The sequence below is a fragment of the Rhinoderma darwinii genome, chromosome 5 (genome assembly GCF_050947455.1).
Source record: "Rhinoderma darwinii isolate aRhiDar2 chromosome 5, aRhiDar2.hap1, whole genome shotgun sequence".
NCBI classification, from domain to species: domain Eukaryota; kingdom Metazoa; phylum Chordata; class Amphibia; order Anura; family Rhinodermatidae; genus Rhinoderma; species Rhinoderma darwinii.
Genome location: NC_134691.1, coordinates 94,957,363 through 94,972,746, shown reverse-complemented (window position 1 = coordinate 94,972,746; position 15,384 = coordinate 94,957,363). Strand labels below are relative to the sequence as shown.

The window sequence follows — 15,384 nt, the reverse complement described above, 5'->3', positions numbered from 1 at the left end:
TTTACAATAAAAATTATCCCTTGTAATAAAAAGTAGTAAGGTGCGCCACACTGATCTGCACAAGCAGCAAAAGTACCACCTGTGTCAACACAGAAGCTTACTGTGTGTAAATGTGTATATTATATATATATATATATATATATATTATTTTTTTTTTTTTACTTTTATTTTTTATTTTTTTTTCAGTTTTTATTTTAGATTCTTCAAACTAGCCCCCTTTTGCTTTGATGACCGCTTTGCACGCACAGTATTTTGACGAGCTTTTTGTAGCGTAAACCGCTCCGCAAAACCGTCCGAAAATGCCTCCCATTGATTTCAATGGTAGGCGAGGAAGGTTTTTTTCCCACGAGTGGAAAAACCAGCTCGCGGGAAAAAGAAGGGACATGCCCTAACTTCGCACGTTTACGCCTCTAACCTCCCATTGACATCAATGGGAGGCAGAGAAAGCGTATTTCGCTGAGTTTTTTGCCCGTAGCACTCAATGGGCGCAAGCGAAAATCGCCGCAAAAAAACGCAGCAAACAACGTGCACGAAGGACAAAATCTGCTTCAAAATCCCAAACTGAATTTTGAGGCAGAATTTTCCTCCTGCAAAAAACTCAGTGTGAACGAGGCCTAATATCTATCTCAATACAGTGAGGATTCATGCTTGAGTTTGGCTAGTAGAGAGGGTACTGAGCAAGGAACCACATCCATATTCCCCAGGGTCAAAGTCAGCCTGGTTTATTTAAGAGTATTAGGCCAATAATGTGCACTAGTAGCCATCTAGCCATAGTCTAAAACTACGAGCTTGTGACACTTGAGGCATGAAGTTGAACTATAGCTACTAATAAGCTCATGAGTCAGTAGCATCTTAAAAAAAAGAACATAATTAGAGGCTGCTAATAATGCAAGCTGATGGCACTCTCTATTCTGCCAGGAGAACAAGCCCAGGTAGATGTAGAAGGAGTTAAAAATAAATTGTTCTTGGGCCCAAAATGAGATTTCCTCTACATCCGGAACGTGTTGCAATATTTAGAGTAACACGGCGTGGAGAATTGTTGCTATTTGGAAGTAAAATGAGTACAAAACAATTCCTGTGGGAGGCATTTTATTTGTAGGCGCAGTGCAGCCCAGTGGCACTGCCAATATTTCACTACGCTAGCTTCCATCTACATCCTGACAGTGAAAGCTGAGAAATATCCAATTAAGCAATGAAGGGAACCAAGCGCGCCGCCAAATCCCCGTTCTGCTATTTGATTTCACATTTATTGCCCACAAAAGGAAATTTCATAGGGGACAAGATCACAGGACAGGTTTTTTCTGACCTCTGCATTGCCAAGACTGGACGTGAAAATAAAGATCTTAACATGGAAATATGGATATATAAATGTACATATTAGGCTGTGTTCACATCAGCGTTGGCTTTCCGTTCATGGGTTCCGTTGCAGTTTTCCGTCGGACGGAACCCATGAGCGGAAAGGCAAACAGAAACCATAGCTTCCGTTGCAAATGTACTCCGTTTTTTAGTGGAAACAATAGCGTAGTTGACTACGCTATTGATTAGGCTGAAAAAGTGAAAGCCATACGGAACGGAAGTTTGCCTTCCCGTTCATGGGTTCCTCTGACGGAAAGCTGCAAAGGAACCCATGAACGGGAAGCCAACGCTGATGTTGACAGGCCCTTCTATATACACCCACACAGACTGGCATGGACATATCAAATAATGTCATTTTTAAATTAAAGGTTCTTAGGCTTTTTTTTTGACAGACTTCAATGGGATGAAAGATGTAAAGATCACATTACATTCGTTGTGCCATTGACTTCAAACAAAGTGGTAGTTGTCCATTGTGGTAACAGATCTGATACAACCGACTACGCTATAACTTCTGGCAAAACGACGGGTCCGTTGCACAACAGAGACAAACGGAAACATGGGCACCGGATCCGTCACCATTGAAATCAACGGTGATGGAAACGGAATCCTCTGCTTTACGTCTGTGTCAGTTTGTGTCTGCTCAGGGTCCCGTTCTGACGGAAAGCTCAGACGGAACCCCAACGCAGATGTGAACAGAGCCCAAGTCTTTTCATACTCTTCAGGTTTTATTTTATAAACAGGTCAGGAAGAAATCCGCTATAATAATGTCCTTAGAAATGCAATTTTCTAAATATAAAAGTACAATTTAATAGTATAATCTCTATAAAGTAAGGCGTCACTTGAAAGGCTATGGACACCTTTCAGGGTTTTTTGTTTTTTTTAAATAAATGGATCAGAGTGATTAGTGTAACTTTGTAAATACTTTTTATTAAAAATTAGTTTTACTTTTGGAGTTACAACTGTTCTGTATTCTCTATAAAGCTGTATTGTTCGCTATTCACTAAATCCGTCAGTCCCGCGGACATGATGGGTTCAGTGTTGGCGGGTCCAGCATGTCTGACATGTAGGATCCACCTGTAACTTAGATGTGATAGATTACAGGTGGACCTGCTCTCGTCTAACCCGTTGGATCCACTGGACTGACGGATTCAGTGAACAGCGAACTATACAGCTGTTCTGCATAGAGAATACAGAACAGCTGTATCTCCAAAAGTAAATCAAATTTTTAATAAGTAGTATTTACAAAGTTACACTGATCACACGGACTGAAAAAAATAAAATAAAATAAAATAAAAAGCCCTCAAAAAGGTGTCCATAGCCTTTAATACATTTTAAATAACTTTCTGGAAATATGCTGGTTTATGCTGGATCCCATGGCCTTACATTTCTGGGTGTAGAGAGCCATAATGTGACCCTATATAGGTAGCCCAGCATGGGATGAACTAGTTAAATAAGCACTGTGTCTTTAACCTGCTGAGCGCTGGCAATGTAATTTTCCCATCAGATTTCAACACTTGCTTATACCAACAACATAACATCCTTCAACATGCAGGTGTACACTTTCGAAATGTTAGTCATATATTTCATGTAAAACTTTTAGTTACTGCAGGTGACAAGTGTTGCATGTATTGGCTACTACAGGGACTTGCAGGCAGCCGGCATCTGTTATGGCGTGTTACATAAGTGTCTGCGTGGGAAGATGCCACATTGTTATGCTGCAGCTGGATAGAGGTTTAGTAAACCGGATGCAAGAAATATGCTCATTCCCATATGGATAAATGTCCAGTGGAAGCTTCTGCCTCTGAATTACTCATAACCAACATGTCAACAAGGTGGAAGTGGTCAAAAAACAAATGCAGTCTTTTTACTTCAACACTGGATATATCAGAGGTCAGAAAACTGCGATGGGACCCAGCACATCAAAGTCTACAAGCTGTGGTCATACTGCAGAGCATGAGGAATACACAGAGGATTCCCCCTTAAAAATTGGAAAAAAACATTAGGGGACCCACACACGTGGTGGATTTATTACGGGGCTTGGGGACCCTCAACGCAAACTTTTACAGAACGGAAGAAACCAGCAAAAATCAAGGATTTCGGCACAAATTCTCTGCAATTTTGCCGCATAGAATTTTCCCTTCCGTGTGGATTAAAGTTGTTACAGTAACAGCAAAGTTGATGAGATTTTAGACACTGCAGACTTTCCGCTTGAAAATGCCACAGTGTATCTGGCATGTGTGAACATACCCATACACCCATTCCTTAGTAATATCTGTTTTTTTAGACCACTGAATGTACCTGCATAAAAACTATAATAGCACCCAAAGGGGTGTTCTCAAGATTTTACTGTCCTGAATGGCAAATGGGACGAATTACGCAGTGATACAGGAACAGGGTTGCTGTGTATTTAGGCAGTTTTGTCATCCAGGAGCTAAAAATTGCTGTCACCAGCTTCTCTAGAAAGTTATTTTTAATGTTAGGGGAAAATGATCTGTAAAAAAAAAAAACAAAAAAAAACACTGGGCCTAATTTACCAAGCCTGTCTGACAACAAAACTGGCCTTGTTGCCCATAGCAACCAAGCAGAACTTAACTTCTATTTAGGAAAAAATTAAAGCTGCACTGTGATTGGTTGCCATGGGCAATATGGCCAGTTTCTCTATTAAATCAGTGTTTCCCAACTAGGGGTTGCTCAGAAGAAAGCAGAAGGCAGAGACGTTACCTTCATCCTGCTCAAAGATCCTTATAATCTGGGCTACAATATAGCGCTGGGTAAGAGATATACAATGGCAAACACCATCTCATACACCAAGCTTCTATGGAGGCAGGAATGGAACTAGGGGTTTCCCTAAAGGTAATCCTATTTCTAGGCTTTTTGGGAAAAAAATTAAGACAATTGTTGGAATATTGTAAAGAATATTGGAAAGCAAAAACGATATAAAAGTGTCCTAGATTTCCAGAGCCTCACTTTTAAATAAATATTAGGTATAAACAATGTAAAAACTGTTCTGACAGTCTAAATTATGAAATGGATATAATTCTAGTAAGTTAGCAAGCTAAGGTCTGTGCATTGCACTGTACAACGGAGTCCCTACATTCCCTATTATGAAGCCATAGGAACTCTATAAGCCGTAACATGGTGCCGCTGTATGGCACTGTAATTTACCCAAGAAGCCACGCTTCTAGGGCAAAACACTTCTGAAGTACAGAACGCAAAACAGGTCATGTTTTTTCTCACAAATTCTTACAGAAAAAAACTCTATGAAAAGTGGCACACAGGGTTACAATATAGGCCCATCGATTTCTTCGACCAGAACGGCTTGAATTGCTATTTCCTAATACTCTTATATAAACAAATATGTGTTCGCTCAGTAGAGCTAGCGGACAATTGTTGAAACGGATTAACTTCTTGTACCTTGAAACAATGTATATATTATACGTAAGTTTCCCTTACATAAAAAAACGCAAATTAATCTTATTGTGGTAAGTAAAGTAATATAAATGGGTGATTTTGGAATCCACATGTAAGAAATCTGGCCACATAAAAATAAGATTAGTTGTACGCTATAGCACTCATTGCCAGTGTACTATTTCATTATCACCTCTTCAAACATTGGGCTGCAGCCTAAAGTCCACTAAGTCAACTACTGATAATACTGGGATTTCAAAATAATATTCCAGGAAGATGACCCGCCTGTACTTGATGTTAGAGTTTTAGACTTTTCCCCCAAAAATGCTAGAGAAAAACTACATGCATCTAATGAAGTATTGAACCATTTTAAGAAATGCTCCTCCTAGTGGTAAATACTCTACATAAACCCATTGGACTATGAAAGGTTGGAAATCCAAATTCGGGTATATATACACGGGGCTGATTTGTTGCAAAAATTTCCGTGATTGTCCCAATTCATTTGAATGGAAATGGGAGAAAACCATGAAATTGCCGCCAAAACAACCCCATTCAAACGTATGGAACAGATTTTCAGTCACAGAAACGTCTGCAACAAATCCGCCGTGTGTGAATATATCGTTAAGGCACCTAATCATACGAGTCAGGAATGATCCTACAAGACCTTCATATTTTGTTTTCTTGTGAACCTGCCCCCCAAAAATGATCAGGACCTCTGTAGGAACCAAGGACATAGAAGATTCAAACGAAAGACCGTGTTACAGAGGGCCAACGAGCGTCCGTACCAACGCTCGTTCCTGATCATTGGCCTGTGTAAACATGGCAGTGATCAGACAACAAATCGTATCTTTTATGTCGCCATAAAGATGATCATTCGTTCCCATAGTCCCGATCATTGCTCTATGTAAACGGAGTTAAAGAGCGCCAATCGACAATCTGTTGTTGCCGATCGGCGCATGTTGCTGGGCAGAGAACTATTGCTGTAAAACCACCCTAACTTGTTGCCATTACTGCGAAGCAAAAATCACTCAACAGATGAATGACAAAACCATGACCCAAAATCAACCCAACACTGATGGAGTGGAGTTAAGAAAAGGTAGGTGGCAGGAGCCGTATTCTAAGCATTATTATTTGAAAAACATTTCATACACATGTAAGACACGTATAAAATGTGTGCTTTACTGCAGTAGCCAGGAAAATGTGAGACCTCGTTTATAGTCGATGCCAGGACCTCCAGTGCCACCACAAAGAGGAAAATAAGCAGAGCTCTCCTGGCAGGCAGCAGTATGGAGGAGGATGTGACCTCTTCAGTCATGACCAGACTCTGTATTGCCCATTCATTACTCTACCACACAATACAGAGACCACCTCCAGTGACACCTAGTGTAGCCATCTTTCATCGGCATGTATAGTCTATATGCAGCTGTGGAAGTACTGCAGCCCTTAGCAGCCGGTCAGCCCACTCCAAAAGCCACGTTATTAGAATTTTTAACTATTAAAAAAAAGAAGCAGCATGAAGAACTCTACAGTAACAAACTCTGTTTTGCTTCGTAGCAATGAATTTCCAGTGGAGGTGTATCCTAATAATCTGCTTTTCTGTTCTGTTTTCTCTCCTTGCGTGGGAGATTTATACTCCAGAGATGACATATTCTTGGCTTCGAGAAATTCTGGTTGGCCAGGATTTCTAAACCTTAAGTAATATAGCAAATGACTGCTAGCCAGACATTTCCTACACTGCAGAATTGACCTGGCCAGTAATTTTGGCCCGGGTGCGACTGTCAGCGCTCTCAAGTGAACACGGCAGGATTATACCGAGCACCGCAGATTACAAAACAGTCAAACATCTGTGCAAATGATCAAAACCTTCACATGGACATGGATCTTAACAGAAATGCTCTTGTTCTGAAGTTCTTAATACCCAACACCACCACAAATAACGAACATTCCAGATTATAAGATGTATAGCTACAGCCGGGGAAGCGCTACCGATGTGAATCATCCAGCTTCAGGAACAAAAAAAAATCTAGAAGAAATTTTTACTTCAGTAAACTCAGCCCAATTCATAAATATACCGGTAATCTATAATCTGATTATGTGGGCAGATTTGATAACTGGTGCCAGGGTGGCATGTCTTTATAAACCCTGTGAAAAGTTATTCCACAGATTTTAATTTGTTGATTTGTGGATGATCGGAATAAAGGACATACCTAAGCAAGGCTGCCCGTAAAACTAAGCTAAAACTCTGAACAAACACACACTTTATATATACAGTATATTAAAATATACATACATACTTTCACATACAGTGAACACTCCATATTTCTTATGCTCTCCCGACAACTGATCTGTTTATGAATGCCCACACTGCTACGCCCACTCACCTTTGAGACCGGCCCATAGCTTATACAGAGAAGGAACACAACAATTGCTATAAGAGATCTTTCACAGCTTGTTATTCAATACCAGGTGTTCAGCTGTAAAGTTCAGTGGGAGGGTAGGGGAATTTCATGCCAAAGACAGAACGGCTGTAGCATTGGCACAGCTTTTCAGAATAGAAGGAATGGCATCATCAGTAACACATATGGGAGCATACAATACCCAAAGCTACAGACATCTATGGTAAAAAGGCAGAACCCTGAGACAAGCTAAATTATTTCCATTTCTTTATACACAATACCGGCATGGATAGCCATACATCACATTGACCTGATCCATAATGAAATGTTGCACGGTCAAAGAAGATTATAGATCACTTAAAGGCTATGAAAACTTTTGAAATAGACATTTTAATTTAAAAAAAAAACCTAAAACCTATCCGTGTGTTTGGTGCAACTTTCTAAATATTTTTTATTAAAAATAGTTTTTACTTTTTGAGATACAGCTGCTTTGTATCCTGTATACAGAGCAGATGTCTCCAGCGCAGAGACCTGAGCGGGGCTGACGGGTTCAGTGTCAGCGGGCCCCACGTGTCTCTGACACGCAGGATCCACCTGTTATCGATCACATCTAAGTAATGAATTTAGATTTGATCGGTAACAGCTCGATCCTGCATGTAAGATCCACACAGGACCCACTGACACTGAACCCGTCAGTGCCGCTGACCTGACGGATTCAGGTCTCAGCGCACGATACAAAGCAGCTGTATCTCAAAAAGTAAAAATAATTTTTCACAAAAAGTATTTAGAGAGTTGCACCAAACACATTGATAGACATTTGTATATCTAAAAAAAATAAAATTAGAAAGAGTACATAGCCTTTAAACATATCATTTTTCTTACATTCTAAAATGAAACTCTGGAATAAAAGACCTCCTCAAAAACGACCCCATTCCTGGTTATACAACTTTCCGGGTTCATAAAAAAAAACACAAAATAAAAAAACACTGAAATTACATTTGTACTTTATAATTAACATGTTCCTACCCTAGCATTATAATTACTTCTCTGATGCTATCTCCATCCCCGTTGCGGGCGGTTTGTTTACATCACGGGGCAGCAGTTGCAGGGCGTGCCAGTAGGTCCACCTTCATGCTGAAACTACATTTCCTGGCATGCATTGCTCTATATCATGCTCCACCCTCCTCCAATTTACTTGTTTCCAGTTATTAGGTCCCAGGCATCTCCACCAGACACCAATGTAAAACCCTGTTCTGTCTTTATTAGATCTGTAGCCCGCAGAGTAGAGCAGGGACTGTGTATATGTGCGCTCCGCTGCTAAAATTGACCGTCCCTTGTATGGCACGTCACTAGTGACTCGTATACTGGTGATTGACTAGCGGCTCCTTCACCATAGGATAGGTATACGGGATGTCTCGAGAAGCAGGCACTAAAGATTACTTCACAGGTCACGTAATTGTGCGGCCGGAACTGGAAACTAGGGCACCATTATAAAAGTAAATTATAAAGTTTATATTTTTTCCGAGCTAAGCTCCATGCCAGCAGAAAAGTTGATCTCGAAAAACCACTTTAATAGAACACAGCACAATCTAGACTTCACCCTCCACTCTCTCTAACCTGCATCATGTAACGAAGATTTATTTTTGAGGGCAACAACATTTTCCAAAAACAATATTTGGATATTTTTGAGCCGATTGCTGCGATGATAATAATTGCATTAGCGAGCAGATTCACAAGTATCCCTAATAAAGTGGCCGCGAAGTATATTTTTTTATGGAAAACATAGCTGTAAATAACTAGTGAAAGAAACTAGTGCTGTAAAGAACTAGTGTGTGGAAAAATGAGTTTAGATGCAAGAAGTTAGATTGTAAGCTCCACTCGGAATAGGGTGAATGACTTAATTCTCCATTCAGTGCTGCAGAAAACATTGAAGTTATAGTAATAGAGTAATAAAACACAGCGCTAGTCCAAGGTGCCTGGAGGATATCAAAAGGGCATGATAGCAGTTAAAACGAAGCTCCATCAATGTACAAAATTGGTGTGGACCCACATTAAAACGTCACCCGTATGTTCTGATACTTTTCACACAATTTTTACATAAATTGTAGAGGCTATTGTAACATTACAATAAGAGAAAAAGAGAAAATAGAAAAACCTCCATAATTCATATTGATTTAATTAAGTGTATAACCATATTGTAAAACAAAACATTGAGTTACTAATCCAAAGTTCTAGGTCATTCAAAGTAAGCCATGTATTCAAAGCTCCTTAGCTGTACACGTCCTAGTTATTTCATTCATGTGTGCAGGCTTATGTAACATTGCATTCCTCCATCAGATTCTTCCGTTTGCCCAAAAAGGAGATGAAGACTTCAGGCACATTTCTTTTTATTGTAATCATCTCTTTACTGAGAAACTCTGGTGAAAAATTAAGTTTACATTGAAACTTTTAATTCGGGAGTCTCTCTAATGAATAAACTTTTTGAGGCACCGTCTTGTGCTGGACTGGGTAGTTATAAGCAAGTAGATATCTATCTATTATATATATAAAACTATGCATGTAGGGAATGATCGTCCAAACCATCTCAGACAGGGAAAACAGGCCTCATTGTACATAGCAACCAATTTACAATTTCATTTTTAAAAACTGAAAGCTTAACTTGAGCTGGTTGCCCTGGGCAGCAGACTAAGCCCTTATCCACACGACAGGGTTTCCTGGCCGTTCATAAAACGGCCGTCACACGGCCGCAGTAGGAACAATATACTCCTAATGGGGCTATTCACACGACCGATTTTTTGACGGGCCGGGAAACCTGGCCATCAAAACATGGGACATGCCCTATTTTCGGCCGTTCACCCGGCCCCCATAGCAGTCTATGTGACCGGGTAATACACGGCCATCACTGGAATGTGTCCAAAGTGACAGCCGTGTTTACCATCGCTCGCTCACAGAGCAGAGTGTATGTGAGGAGGAGGAGTTTATGCCATTTGGACGAAGCGCTGTATGCTGCAGGTAAGTTTATACAATGTGGGGTGCCCTTATACAGGGGTACTGTGTGGCAGGGCCGGGGCGTACAGAAGGTGGAAGGGGGCGCTGCGCTGGCTCCCTTCCCCTGCTTGTTTTAAAAGCGCACTGGTCCGGCGACACCTCCCATGGCCGATGGCGCCGCTAGCAGCTGTTGCTACTGCTGTAGCGACGCCACTATAGCAGAGCAGGGAGGTATCTCCCTTAGGGATGCACGGTGCATCGAAACTTCGATACTGTTTCGATACTGTGCATCCCTAAACGGTTCGATACCGCTATTTCCTGTATTTCGATACTGAGCTGCGCAGCCGCACAAGTCAGTATAGTAATACATGAATGTATGGGAGCGCGGTTGCGGCTGTGTAATTCAGCCACAGCCCCGCTCCTGAGTCATGATAAGTTCGCGGGGTCAGGATGATGCGATGCGGCCGCCGCTGCACTAATGAGCGGCGGCACTGAAGACAACACGGCGGGCGCACTACAAAACAACCCCATGTTCTGTCTCCAGTGCCTGAACCGCCGCTCATTAGTGCAGCGCAGCCGCACCTCCTCATGCGGACCGCGCGCGCACTTCCTGTCAGGAGCGGGGCAATGGCTGTATTACACAGCCACAGCCGCGCTCTATAACGGCGGAGATCAGAGAAACCTCTCATCTCCGCCGTTATTCCCCTGAATGCTGCGATCACAGCAGACTGCAGCATTCAGGAGAAAATGAGAAGGGGGGGGGATGCCCTGGATCGCGTCACAGGGAATTCCTGTGATGCGATCGAGGGCCATACCATATATGGGCAGACAGCCCAGGGTCTATTGACGGACCCCAGGGCTGTCTTACCATATTTCATGTTGTTAGGACATACTGAGGTATGTCCTAACAGCCTGTGTGCTATCCGTCCACAGGCTAATGTACTGGCACATATCTGATATATGTCAGTACATTAAAGTTTAAAAATAAAGTAAAAACAAAGTATTGTTAAAATTAAAAAAAAATACACCTTTTTTACAATAAACATTAACATAAGTCTCAATACATAAAATATTCACACATTCAGTATTGTGCAGGTTATTACCGCCGCGCCAATTATTTTTTTTGCATCATTTATGATGTGTACGTTGTAAAAATATGAAATAAACACTGCTTTCTATCACTTATTAATGTGAGGCGCGAGGTGCGATGAATTTAACCTCCATGTTCCTCACATTAATAGTAATTAACCCCATCATGTACCTCACACATTAACCCATTATGACTGAGAAACATGATGGGGTTAATTACTATTAATGTGAGGCGCGTTCAAAATTCATCACCACACATCGCGCCTCACATCAGAAAACGGAAGAATTTTTTTTTTATTACTGTTGGCAAAAGTATCGAAATTGGTATCGAAATCGCAATACTAAACGAAGTATCGGTATCGAAGTCCAAATTCTGGTATCGTGACATCCCTAATCTCCCTGCTCTGCTACGTGCTAGCCCTGATTTTTTTCGGCCGACACTCGGACCCTGTCGTGTGAATAAGGCTTAAGGCTTCGTTCACATCTGGAATAGCATTCCGTTCATGGGTTCCATCAAGCCTTTCCATCAGGAATCAATACCCTAGTTGACTGAGCTATTCATTCCACTAAAACGACGGGACCCTTAAACAACAGTGACAAAAGGAAACCATTTGCACCGGATCAGTCACCATTGAAATCAATGGTTATACCTACGGTCTCTGTTTGTTTCCGTTTGGATTCGGTTCATGGGTTCCCCTGATGGAAAGCTCAGACTGAACCCATGAACGGAGTTCCTACGCAGATGTGAACGTAGCCTAAGCTATTCTGGCCACCAGAGAGCAACGGAAAGTGGACAGAACTGACACCAACGCCAGTGAGAACAGAGAACGAGATAGTATTTTCCTCTAAATTCAAATACCAAGTAAGCGGTCGTCTTGTCTATAGTTCTATTCTTTGTGTCTTTATATCTGTTTCTGGAAAAGCTAAGCAACAAGGGCATCTATTTAAACTCTGACACAGATTCTCCTTCACTTTTCTCAAAATACCCAATAGTATATCATCTACTTCCTTATGCAACAATGTATATTCCCTGGCATATATTGCAGCAGCACTGGGCTAGAATATCTGGGTGATAATATGGGCACCCACACTGATTGTAACCCAAACACCCAGCAACAAAAAAATAAAATAAACAATTGAGAAGAAATTTTAACAACTTTAATAAACTATTCCGCATAGATGTAGGTTAGTAACAGGATTTTTTTTGTTTACTGCAGCTAGATCAGTATCGGCATCCAATCTGAAATCAGAGTCCATTCCAAGTTTAGAGAAAGATGTGAAAAGTAAATCAATACCATCTATATGAAACCCGTATGGGAGAAAGAGGTATTCAAAGGATAACATAACATATGTAAATACCTATCAATATATACCACCAACAAAAAGTAATAGTCCAGCAATATATCTTTATTAGATCAAAATGTAGAAGAAAACAGACACTGTCTCAATTTAAAACATTAAAAATCACTAAAACCAAACTGGGGTACTGGTCAGATATCCAGACGTACATGGTCACAAGTAGGTCCAATTAAATACATATGCCAAGAGGTAGAAGCATTGTAAATCACAAATACTATAGCATACACAGCTCTAATAGGATTTGGTATACAAATACATATAAACCCCAAGTGAGGTATAAAGAAATCTAATTCCAGTATAGGTAACTGGAACAACAATATGCATACGACAACTATACCAGTAAATGAAACCTATAGAGCCACAAGATGCCTCAATAGGCTCCTTACTATTGACCGTACAAATAGGAACCCATAATGGGATATGTATCCACAAAAAGGGAAGAAAGACCACTGGACAAACCACCACAGGACCCAGACGTGCGTTTCGCCATCAGATTTCTCAAGGGGTACAGGGGTATTTGGTTAACCTACATAACAAATGTGTCTGCTGGACTAATAATTTACCTCTTCATTAGAAATCAAATACAGTTTTCCCTAATTACTAAGCCTTTTTCTTTCTGATTTTTTATTTTCTTTACTATTTTGTCTTTTTATTTTCTCTTTCCCCCTAATGTAGGTCAGACACCGAAACTAGATTTTTAAAGAGGCTCTGTCATCAGTTTCATACTTCGGTATCTCCTACCTAATCTAATAAACGGTTCGATGCTGATAAATGGTTTGTTTTTTTAAAAAAAACAGTACAGTAGTTATTAGGGACAAAGTTATGAGAATTTTAACATTTATGCTAATTTTTAGTAAAAGCCCAACTGGGCGCTTTTTTTTACTTTAACCAAGTGGGCATTGTAAAGAGAAGCGCATGGGGACAGTGACAAGACATCGCCTCCAGCCCCCTGCTGGCTGGATGCGATGTCTGGTCATTCTCCTGACGCTCCAGTGAAGGAACTGCGGGAGTGACGGCAAAGCGGGATCTCGCGAGATCACGCTGTGCTGTGACTATAGCTGGGCATGAATGAAGAGAAATGTATGACGCTGATTGGTCAGCATCATGAACTTCTCTTTACAATGCCCACTTGGTTAAAGCAAAACAAAAGCGCCCAGTTGGGCTTTTACAAAAAATTTGCATAAATGTTAAACTGCTCATAACTTCGGCCCTAATAAATGTTTTTTTTTAAAAAACCAACAGTAATCAGCATCAAAGCGTTTATTAGATTCGGTAGGAGATAGGGAAGTATGAAACTGGTGACAGAGCCGCTTTAACTGTTTGTATGTCTGAACTTTTGTTTGCATACTGAAATGAATAGATTGTACATAAGTGCAAAATAAAGAAACAGTTAGGCCTCATGCACACAACCGTAGCCATTTTGTGCACGGCAAATCGCGGGCCGTGCACATGGCCGCGTGCATTATTTCATATGATCCTGGACCGCAGAACATGGCCGTAATAAGACATGCCTGTTCTTTCTGCAGTCCAGGCTCCTGGGAAATGCACGGACCGTGGAAACCACTGTCGTGTGCATGGGCCCATAGGAATAAATAGGGCCGCAATTCTCCCGTGGATTTTCGGGGGAATTGCGGCCGCAAAAGCACATTCGTGTGCATGGGGCCTTAAAAGTAAAAGAAATGTTAAGAGTTTCACAGTAAAAGAAAACTTAAGGATGTACTGGTTACTTATTAAAACTTGTCGTGGAAAAGTTCACTAAAACAGGCAAAATATTTCCTTAATAGGAAGTAATAAAATCTACACAACCTTACTAGAGAAATCATTTGCATGGTGCGTTATAAAAAACATGAAGAAAGAACAATAGCTACAGCACAGCACAAACCACCACTGAAACACAAGCAGCAAATGTTAACAAAACGCACACTGTGTAATAGGACACATTAGCAATGTAAGGAGCTCATTGATGTAAATGCTGTAAATCGTACATTCCAGAGGAATTCCTGTTAGTAGAACTGGATTTATTCAAGTGGAAAACTAGATTCCAACATCCTACACTTGTACCTCTGCCTGTTTATCATGGAGCAGAGTCAAGGTCATAGAACGTATACCCAGGAAAGGAGCGAGATGTTTCCTCTGCCTACACATCTCACTTCAGCAGCTCCGGGATTTATTTATTTTTTTGGTGCAGAAGAAGGATTTCATTATATATCCATCGTAAGGACAAAAAGTTCTGGGTCATTTCCGCTATGCATCAATGTCGTCACCGAGCTGACGGATTATATAGAGATGCTTTGTTTTATTGATATTCATGTTTATATAGACATTCAATTAATATTTTGCGGCAATCGGTGCAGGGTGAGGAAAATCTGCCTCAAACGTCCAAACAGAAATTCAGCCAGCAAAAAACGCAGTATGAACATAGCCTTAAGTGTCCGAGAACATTTCATAGAACTACGGATTCTGCCATCCACAGACAAAAAGAAAACAAAAAAACAACTACTACCCATAGTTTTGATTGAGCTGCCAAGACGCTGGTTTCCGCCGCACCACTTCCGGTAACATAACCTGATTTAAGGAATCTGGAAAAAGTTTGACTTTGATTTGTCTGGATTTTTACATGAACAAAGTCACATATTCTGTATATTAAAAGTATTTATAACATATACTGTACTCACAAATGATAAAAGAATGTCACAGGCATAAACCAGACAAAGGATATTATAGGCAATTTTTTACAACTTTTTCTAATGCCTGTATTCTGGCGTGGGAAAATTGCGACTTTTGTGCA

General features: G+C 40.7%; 1 protein-coding gene across 2 annotated transcripts in view; it reads right to left on the bottom strand.

Annotated features, from left to right (window-relative positions):
* GAREM1 (GRB2 associated regulator of MAPK1 subtype 1) overlaps nucleotides 1-15,384 on the bottom strand; it is a 124,158-nt gene that overhangs the window by 41,389 nt on the left and 67,385 nt on the right. The gene's annotated exons all lie outside the window — the stretch shown is intronic.